Here is an 8,656-nt window from a genome sequence, read left to right on the forward strand (position 1 = left end):
GAAACATTAAGCAAATACAATAGTTTCTGGATACAATATCAACATTCAAAAATCCATAGTGTTTTTATACTCTTAACAATGAAGTGTCAGAAAAAGAAGTGGAAAAAATAATTCCTTTCTCAATTGCAACAAAAAGAATAAAATACCTAGGAATAAATTTAACGAAACATGTGAAGGACCTATATAATGAAAACTACAAGACCCTATTAAAAGGAATTGGAGAAGATACAAAGAAATGGAAAGACATTCTGTGTTCTTGGATTGGAAGAATCAGCATAGTTAAAATGGCTATTACCTAAAGCATTATACAGATTTAATACAATCCCCATCAAAATCCCATTGGCATTTTTTAAAGAAATATAACAGAAAATCATCAGATTGGTATAAAAGCACAAAAGATTCGAATTGCCAAAGCCATCCTGAGTAAAAAGAAAAAGGCTGGAGGCGTCACTCTGCCCGACTTCAAATTATACTACAAAGCGTTAGTAATCAAAACAGCATGGTATTGGCAGGAAAACAGACACACGGACCAGTGGAACAGAATCAAGAGTCCAAAAGTAAACCCATATTTATGTGGACAAATAATTTTTGACAAAAAAGCCAAAAACATACAGTGGATAAAAGAAAGCCTCTTCAATAAATGGGGCTGGGAAAACTGGAAAGCTACCTGCAAAAGAATGAAACTAGACTGTTGTCTATCACCACACACCAAGATTAACTCAAAATGGATTAAGGACCTGAATATAAGACCCAAAACAATAAAATGCATAGAAGAAAACATAGGAACTAAACTGAAGGACCTTGGACTTAAAGAGGATTTTAATAATTTGACCTCAAAGGCAAGGGAAGTAAAAGCAAAAATAAATGAATGGGACTACATCAAACTAAGAAGCTTCTGCTCAGCAAAAGAAACTGTCAACAAGGTAAAGAGACAACCATTCAAATGGGAAAATATATTGGCAAGCAACAGCTCCAATAAAGGCCTAATATCCAAAATATAAAAAGAACTCATACGACTCAACAACAACAAAAACACAAATGATCTAATCAAAAAATTTGCAGAGGTCCTAAACAGATACTCCTTCCCAGAGGATATACAAATGGCCAGCAAATATACAAAAAGATGCTCAACATCACTAGCTATTAGGGAAATGCAAATCAAAATCACAATGAGATACCATCTCACACCTGTTAGAATGGCTATAATCTACAGAACAAGCAATAACAAATGTTGGAGAGGATGTGGAGAAATAGGAACCCTCATACACTGCTGGTGGGACTGCAAATTGGTACAGCCACTATGGAAAACAGAATGGAGTTTCCTCAAAAAACTAAGAATTGATCTACCATATGATCCTGCAATCTCTCTACTGAGTATTTACCCCAAAGACTTGAAAACTCATATCTATAAATATATTTGCATACCAATGTTCGTAGCAGCATTATTCACAGTGGCCAGGACATGGAAGCAACCGAAGTGTCCTACGATAGATGAGTGGCTAACGAAGCTGTGGTACAAATATATACAGTGGAATATTACTCAGCCATAAGAAGAGATGAAATACTGCCATTTGCAACAACATAGATGGAACTCGAGATAATCATGCTAAGCAAAATAAGCCAGATTGAAAAAGTCGAAAATCACATGATATCACTTATGTGTGGGATATAAACCTAAAAGCAACAAATGAGCAGGACAAACAAACAGACTCTTGTTATGGACTATAGACTAGTGGTTACCAGAGGACTATAGAGTAGTGGTTACTAGTGGGGTGGGAGAGGAGCGGGGAGGTACCTGGGGTAAAGGGGGTCAAATATAGTGGGGTAGAGGGAGGGCAAAGTGGGTAAAGAGGATCAAATATACGGTAGCTGAAGGAAACTGGATTTGGGGTGGTGAACGCACAATAGAATGTACAGATGTCAAATGTTAATGTACACCTGAAAATTATATGATTGTATTAACCATTGTTACCCCAATAAAATTAATTTAAAAAAAGAGAAAATATTAGCGAGCCAATTAATTCAAAAGATGATACACTATGATCAAGTGGGATTTATTCCCAGATACAAGACAGGTTCAATATCTATAAATCAATTAACATGATACACCACATAAACTATATTAAGGATAAAAATTATATGGTCATATCATTAGATGCAGAAAAGGCATTTGACAAAGTCCAATATCCACTTATAACTTTTAAGAAAACCTCAGCTAAGTGAGAGTAGAGTGAACATACCTCAACATAATAATGGCCATGTGTGACATACCCACCACTAACATCATACTCAATGGGGAAAAGCTAAAAGCATTTTTCTTAAGATCAGGAATGAGACAAGGATGTCTACTTTCACTACTTTCATCATATGTTTTATTCAACATAGTATTGGAAGTCCTAGCCACAGCAATCAGACAGGAAAAAGAAATCAAATGCATCTGGATTGGAAAGGAAGAAATAAAACTCATTATTTGCAGGTAACATGATCCTATAGATAGAGAACCCTAAAGATCCCACCAAAAAAACTGTTAGTATCGATAAACGAATTCAGTAAAGTAGCAGGATACAAAATTAATATTCAGAAATGGGTTGCATTCTTACATACCAAAAATGAACTGTCAGAGAAATTAAAAAAACAATGTCATTTACAATTGGATCAGAAAAATAAAATACTTAGGACTAAATTTAACCAAGGAGGTAAAAGACTCATACTCAGAAAATAAGTCACTGAAGAAGCTACAATTAAATGGAAGCATATACTGTGCTCATGGATGGGAAGAATTAACAACATTAAAATGCCCTTACTACCCAAAGCAATCTATAGATTCAATGCAATCTCTATGAAAATATCAACGGCATTTTTCACAGAACTCGAACAAATAATCCTAACTTTTATATGGAACTATAAAAGACCCAGAATAGCCACTACAGTCTTGAGAAAGAACAAAGTTGAAAGTGTCAGGCTATTTGATATCAATCTATAGTATGAAGCTATAGTAATCAAAACTGTAGTTCTGTCATAAAAAACAGACACAAGAATAAACCTATGCCTATATGGTCATTCAACCTATGACAAAGGAGGCAAGAATATACAATGGAGTAAAGACAGTATATTTAATAAATGTTGCTGAGGAAACTGGATAGAGACGTGTGAAAAATGAAACTGGACCATGTCTTACGCCTACAAGAATGAACTCTAAATTGATTAAAATCTTAAATGGAAGACTCAAAACCATGAAACTAGAAGAAAGCATAGGCAGTAAACTTTCTGACACTGCTATTAGTAATATTTTTTTTCTGACAGACTTAGATAAGGGAAACAAAAGAAAATATAAACATGGGACTACATCAAACTAAGAAGTTTTTGCACAGCAAAAGAACCTATCAACAAAATGAAAGACAACCTACTGAATGAATGAGAGAAGATATTTGCCAATGATACATCTGATAAGGGGTTAATATCCAAAATGTATAAAGAACTCATATAACTCAACGCCAAGCAAAAATAAAACAAACAATCCAATTGAAAAATAGGCAGAGGAACTGAAAAGGCATTTCTCCAAAGAGGACATACAGATGGCAATAGATGCTCATTAGAGAAAGAAATGCAATTCAAAACCATAAAGAGATGTCACTTCACTCCTGTCAAAATGGCTATCATCAGTAAATAAAAAAAAAACAACAAATGTTGGCAAAGATGTCGAGAAAAGGGAACCCTGGTGTACTGTTTATGGGATTGCAAATTGGTACAGCCACTATAGAAAACAGGATGGAGGTTCTTCAAAAAATTATTTAAAAAAACTATCATATGACCTAGGAATTCCATTCTGGGTATTTACCCCCCAAAAACCCGGACACTAAATAGAAAAGATTTATGCACCCCTATGTTTTTTGTAGCATTATTTACAATAGCCAAGATATAGAAGTAACCTAAGTGCCCATCAATAGACAATTGGGTAAAGAAGTGGCACATATACACAATGGAATATTACTTGGCTGTAAAAAAAAAAAATGAAATCTTACCATTTGCGTCAACATGGATGGACCTAAAGGGTATCACACTAAGTTAAACATGTCAGACAGAAATACTATATGATTTCATTTATGTGGAATCTATAAAAAATAAGCAAACAAAACTGAAACAAACTCATAGATACAAAGAAAAAATTGATTGTTGCCAGATGAGAAGGGGCCTGAGTGGGTATGGGAGGTAGATAGATAATAAAGGTGAAGGGCTTAAAAAAATACAAATTGGCAATTATGAAACAGTAGGGGATGTAAAGTAAAGCATAGGGAATATAGTCAATAATATTGTAACAACTATGTATGGTGTCAGGTGATAAATAGACTTATTCGGTGGGTGGGGATAGAAGTCAGTTCATTAGTTATGTAAATGTCTAACCAGAATGCCGTACACTTGAAACTAGTATAATATTGAATGTCAACTTGAATTGTAAAGTAAAAATTTTATTAAAGATATCATTTTACACCCATTAGGATGACTACTGTATATACAGAAAAAAGCAGAAATGACAGCTGTTGGTAAGGATATGGAATCTTTGTGCACTGATGGTAGGAATGTAAAAACACAAAATTAAAAATGGAATTACCATGATCCAGCAATCCCATTTCTGTGTATATATACAAAGGAATTGAAAGCAGGGTCTTGAATTGGTATTTACACACACATGTTCATAACAGCATTATTCATAATAGCCAAGAGGTAGAAGCAATCCATATGTCCACTGACAAATGAATGGATAAACGAAATATAGTTACATAGGATATAATATTATTTAACTTTAAAAAGAGAGGAAATCCTGTCACATGCTACACCATGAATGAACCTTGATGATGTGCTAAGGGAAATAATGCCAGTCACCAAAAGGCAAATACTTATATGAGATATCTAAAGTAGTCAAATTCATAGAAATAGGAAGTTGAATGGTGGTCACTAGGGGTTGGAGGAAAGGGAAATGGAAAGTTGTTTAACGTGTATAGAGTTTCATTTTTACAAAATGAAAAAATTCTGGAGCTTTGTTTAACAACACTGCAAATATACTTAACACTACTGAATTGTTTTATACTTAAAAGTGGTGAAGATGGCAAATTTTGTTACTTTTTTTCACCACAATTAAAAATTTTAAACATTATTTAAAAGAATAGAGAAAATCATCAAACCCAAAAGTTGGTTATTTGAAAAGATTTTAAAAATTGACAGACTTTTTTGAGGCAAGAACATGGTCTTTTTTTTCCAGCTTTTAAAAATTAAATTTATTAGGATGACGTTGGTTAGTAAAATTATATAGGTTTTGAAAGTACAATTCTATATCATCTGTATATTGTGTGTTTACCACCCAAAGTTAAATTTCTTCCTGTCACTATATATTTGAAGACAAACTTTTAATTAGATTGACCAAGAACAAAACTAAAATCAGGAATGAAAGAAGAGATATTAATACTGACTTACAGAAATAAAAAGAATTGTAAGGGAATACTATGAGCAAATATGTGCCAATGAATTAGATAACTTATCTGTGGCCCCCAACCTTTTTGGCACCAGGGACTGGTGCTCCTATGAGAATCTAATGCCTGTTGATCTGAGGTGGAGCTGAGGCAGTGATGCTAGCTCTGGGGTGTGGCTTCAAACACAGATGAAGCTTCGTTTGCTCACCCACTGCTCACCTCCTGCTGTGTGGCCCAGTTCCTAACAGGCCACAGACAAGTATTGGTCTGTGGCTCAGAAGTTGGGGACCCCTGACTTGGATGAAATGGACAAATTCCTAGAGAGACATACTACCAAAAGTGACTCAAAAAATAGAAAATTTCAAAAATCTACAACAAGATATTGAGTTGGTAATCAGAAAACATCCAACAATAAAAAGCCTAGGAGCAAATGGCTTCCCTGGTGAATTCTACCAAACTTTTAAAGAATGGATGGATGCTGATCTTTCTCAAATTTCAAAAAATTAGAAGAGGATGGTACACTTCCTAACTCAGTCTATGACAAAAGTATTAATTCACATTCTAAAGCCAGAAAAAAACAACAAAAGAAGACTACAGACTAGTATCTTTAATGAATATGCATGCAGAAATCCTCAGCAAAATTCAGTTCCAGCAGCATATAAAATCCCACACCATGACCAAGTTGGGTTTATCCCAGGAAAGCAAAATTAGTTCACATACAAAAATCATATTACAAAACAGTAATAGAATTAAAGGACAAAACCACATAATCATCTCAATAGATTCATAAAAAGCATTTACTAAACCCCAGTCCTCTTTCATGATAGAAATAGTCAACAAACTAGGAATCGAAAGGAATTCCCTCACCTGGTAAAAGAGTATCTACAAAAAACCCACCGCTAATACCATATTAGTGGCAAAAGGCTGAAAGCTTTCCCCTTAAGTTCAGCAACAAGACAAGGATGTCTTCCTTCACTACTTATATTCAAGGAAAAACAAATAAAAGGCATCCATATAGGAATGGAAGAAATAAAAATACTTCTATTTACAGAAGACATGATCATATACATAGAAATCCTACAAAATCCTCAAACCTATAATAAACCAGTTCAGCAAGGTTGCATGATACAAAGCCAACCAAAAATTAGCTGTCTTCTACTAAAGACTAGGAATGAACAATCAAATGAAATGAAAAAACAATTCATTTAGAATAGCATCAAAAAGAATAAAATACTTATGACTCTAACCAAAACAAAGTATAAGATTTATAGACTGAAAACTATACATTTTTGAAAGGAATTAAAGACCTAAATAAATAAAGGATGTCCCATGTTAATGAATCAGATGAAAATTTATGTCCACACAAAAAGTTGTACACAAATGTTTACAGCAGCACTATTCATAATGCTAAAGGTGGAAACAACCCAAGTGTTCATAAATTGTAAATTTATAAACAAAGGCGGGAAATCCATATAATAGCACATTATTTGGTTCAAAAGGAATAAAGTACTGATATACACTACAATGTGTTTAAACCTTGAAAACATGCTTAGTGAAATAAGCCAGTTACAAAGACCACATACTTGTAATTCCACTTACATGAAATACCCATATTAGATAAATACATAGACACAGAAAATAGACTAGTGGTTGCCAGGGCACAGGAGGAGAGGGGATTTGGGAATTACTGCTGATATGTATGGGGTCTCTTGCTGGGGCAAGGAAAAAGTATTGGAATTAAATCATGGGGATGGCTACACGGTATTGCGAATATACTAAAGAAATCACTGAGTTGAATTAGATTTTATCCTCTGGAGAATGTAGATATTTTATTCAGGCAGGCAATCTATCTCATTAAGTTAAAATTATGAGTTCCAATTCCCCTTCTGTAGTCTATGATTCCAGAGTCAGTTCAGTTTCCAAAGTGTTTGCAGGACTACAGTTCTGTTTCAATCTTGTGCCATCTAGTGGCCAGCTGGGGATCATGGGTGGTGGTCTATCAGTTCAGCTCAGTGTTTGTGTTCGACAGGACCAGATTCACACAGGAGCCGCTCAGGAAGAAGCCCTGGGGTTCATAAACAACTTTATAGGGTCGCTTCCCTGAACAACTCTCTTAGCAATTTCCCTGTCACTTTCGTTTCCTAGCCTTCCGATCAGAGAACCGAAACTTTAGTTACCCAGTTCCACCATGCACTTCTACATCTGGGACTGAGAAGCAGAACAGAGCTGCAACAAAAGCAGCACCAGCTGGTTTTGCTCTCTTGGGACTACAGCTCCGCCAATTGGAAAAGGTGCTCTGCTTCAGAGTTTTGGTTCCTGGGGCCCAACTCAATGGAAAATTTTGCAGGCTGTTCTCTTTGACTAGAAAACCCTGTTCCCCTTTCTCCTGGAAAGCTCTTTCAGTATCTTTCAAACCCCTGTTCAGCCATCACCACCTTTGAGAAATCCTCATAGAGTCCCTAGAATTAACCATTGTCTCCTCCTCTAAGCAATCTCTGTATCCTACTCATATTTCTAATGTTGGTTCTTATTACACTATATTCTGATGCATTCTTTATGGAAAAGCTGGTAAACTGAGCTTTCCAAGGACTGAAAGTGTATTGCTGTTTTATATTACCTTTTAGCACAGTGGCTGACAACGTTGACATTCAATAAACTTTTCTTAAACTTGTTACCCTCTCCCCACTTCTCATTTGTTGCCTCTTATCTGATATAGGAAACTCATTAAGCCATTAAGCTTGTTAGGATTGTATGTAAACTAAGTAAGTGATAAGCAGGGCTTGTGGGATTTTTCTGAGTATATGAACTTTTTAGTGCCTGGACCTTAGGATACATTTTGATCTTTTTAAGGCTTTTATTTACAATTTTTGCCTGTGTTCTGGTAGAAGTTGCCAGAAAGCTTGGTTCCAAATAATTTACAACTCACTACATGTACACAAAATTAGAGGACACTATCTGTCCTCTAGTTTACAACTTGAGGGAAACATCCATGTAAAATTTCAAAACTAACATTCAAAAACAGTACCTCCTGATTAAATGCGGGGTTTTACTAACCGAGGTGTTATTAATTGGAAAGCAGTAAGAATACTTATCAAAATGTTAATTCCTTTGCTCCAATATAATCCCTGTTATGAGGTCAAATATGTTAAAAATATGTGGCAAAAGAATACCCTTATAGTAAGCTGCTCTTT

The sequence above is a fragment of the Rousettus aegyptiacus genome, unplaced genomic scaffold (assembly GCF_014176215.1).
Source record: "Rousettus aegyptiacus isolate mRouAeg1 unplaced genomic scaffold, mRouAeg1.p scaffold_m13_p_7, whole genome shotgun sequence".
Taxonomy (NCBI): Eukaryota; Metazoa; Chordata; class Mammalia; order Chiroptera; family Pteropodidae; genus Rousettus; species Rousettus aegyptiacus.